Source organism: Adiantum capillus-veneris, chromosome 23, assembly GCF_014529385.1.
Source record: "Adiantum capillus-veneris isolate H3 chromosome 23, ASM1452938v2, whole genome shotgun sequence".
NCBI lineage: Eukaryota > Viridiplantae > Streptophyta > Polypodiopsida > Polypodiales > Pteridaceae > Adiantum > Adiantum capillus-veneris.
The window spans coordinates 79,937,570-79,940,275 of NC_140953.1; positions in this window are offsets into that span (position 1 = coordinate 79,937,570).

Sequence of the window (2,706 nt, forward strand, 5' to 3'; positions counted from 1 at the left end):
GTCCAATCAAGAGCCTTTAGGATTTGAGCAAAAATTATCTTTGCTTCAATGTTTGGAATGCTTCCTCACATTCATTAGTCCACTCAAACTTCGTGATAAGAGAGTAGAGAGGTTTGGAAATAATTGCATACATGTAGATAAATCATCAATATCCGCAATGGCCCATCAAGGCTTGTACCTACCTAGATTTTGTAGGTCTTGGTAGAGCAATGATAACTTGAATCTTCTCAAGATTAGTAGAAATTGTTAGGAAATATGACGTAGCTAAGTAGATAATTGAGTAGATTACTTAATGGAGAGAGATAATTTTCACACACAAGAGATTATAAGGAGAGAGAGAGAGAGAGAGAGAGAGAGAGAGAGAGAGAGAGAGAGAGAGTACACACAATATACGTGGTTCACCCAATGTGCGCTACGTCCACGGGAAAGCAACCACTCAATGGCTTTAATACTTCAAAACAAGAAGTAGGTTACAAAGGGATTATACCCTTTTGGAGCTCCCACCTTGCTTCGCTCTCACCACCTCACACCCACCTTGTTGCATCAACTTCACACTATGAAATGTGTGTAGAAATGGCCTCCTTTTATAGGCCAAAAGGGCTGCCCTCTCTCATGAGAGGCAACCATGTGTATCCCCCCTTGTGTAAATAAATCCAAATCGGACTCTCCAATTCGCCCATGTGTGTCCGCCCTTGCGGAGAAGTCCGCTTTTGAATTCGGCCACTGGCCCACTGGCCATTATCTTCCAACCACCGGCCACCGGCCATTGACTACCGGCACCGGCCAACTGGCCAACCGACCGATCGTTTTTTGACCACTTTCCGACCGTCGTTCGGCCATAATATTCCGGTCTCGAGCTTGGGCTCGAGACTGGGCATGAAAATTTTGGTTTCCGACGAGTGATTTTTATTTGCGACGAGTGATTTTTCTTCACGTACGATGGCTTCTCCTCATAACGGAGGCTTTACAAATGTGCGTTTTTACCACAGAAAACTACAAGGGGTAAATCAGGCTCCATACTCAACAATCTCCCACTTGGAGACTGATCTCCAAACCAAACCTGCTTTCATTGAAGTCAATACCTTTCTTTTGAGAAAACCCTTTTACCACAAGCTTAGACTTGTACCTTTTTTTCCCACCTTCTTCTTCCTTCAGCTTGTACACCCATTTGTTTTGAAGTGCCCGCTTACCTTTAGGAAACTCAACCAACTCCCATGTTTGGTTGCGATGTAGTGAGTCCATCTCCACTTGCATGCTCTTCATCCATTCTTCTTTGGATTCGTGATGCATAGCCTCTTCATATGATTTTGGATTTCCAGAATTTGAGATCAAGAGATGGTTGAAGGATGGAACGAACCTTTCTGGATGTCTACTTGCTCTTGTAGATTTTCAAGGAATAGGTTGAGGCTCCTCATTTGGTTGACGTTGTTGCACATTGTCACCATTTGCAGTCCTTGAGTCTTCACCGTCCTCAAGCTCCATGTACTCATCACCTGTCTCTTTTGTTTGTTTTCTTTCTAAGTAATCTTCGTACATATTTTGTTCGTTAAAAATTACATCCCTACTCCTAAAGATTTTACCATCTTCAGGATTTCATAGGCGATACCAAAATTACCTTCTCCATAGCCAATGAAGAAACACTTTTTGGACTTTGCATCTAGCTTTGATCTTAGGCTTCTATCTATGTGCATAAAAGCCTCACACCCAAAAACTTTGAGAAGCATAATTCACTGGTTTACCTGTCCATGCCTCTTCTGACACTCCCCCATCCAATGCCGTTGAGGGTGACCAGTTGATTAAGTACACAGACGTACTTATAGCTTCCGCCCAAAGCTCAAGCGGTAGGCCTGCATGTAGCCGCATGCTTCGTGCTCGCTCCATGATTGTTTTGTTCATCCTTTCGGAAATACCATTTTGTTGAAGTGTCCTTGGGGTTGTTCTTTGCCTCTGAATGCCATTGCTAGCACAAAAGCTTTCAAAAGCTTGGCTGCAATATTCGCCTCCATTGTCGAATCTGAGGCATTTAACCTTAGTACCTGTTTCATTCTCCCCAAGGCTTTCCACCTTGAAATATGGAAAACACATTGGATTTATTCTTCATTACATAAAACCATGTTTTCCTGGTCGCATCGTTTATGGATGTTACATAGTACAATGAGCCACCAAGTGATGGTGTACTTGCAAGACCCCAAACGTCAGAATGAACTTACTCAAGTTTTTTATTTTTTCTTTCATTTCTTGATTTTTGAATTTTTACCCTCTTTTCTTTACCATAAACATAATCTTCACAGAACTCTAAGTCCACTTCTTTCAAACGTGGTAGAAGCTTCTTTGTTTGAAGGATTTGCATTCCTTTGGCACTCATATGCCCAAGCCGATAGTGCCACACCACACTGTCGACTTCTGTAGTTGCTACACAAGCTGAAGGTTGCGTGCTAACAGTACACAAGTAAAGTGTACCAACCTTTTCTCCTTTGGCGTGACCTTCATCGTCCAATTGTCCTGTAGAGATCAAATTTTTGCGAAGAGAAGGAACATGCCTAACATATTTAAGCTTCCATTCATTTTCATTAGCAGTTTTGACACAAACTATACCTTTGCCGACAATTTCATAAGCTTCATCATCTCCCAAGTATAGATACCCAAAATTACCTTTGGTGTAATCTTGGAAATGTTGCTTGTGTGGTGTCGCATGGAATGAAGCCC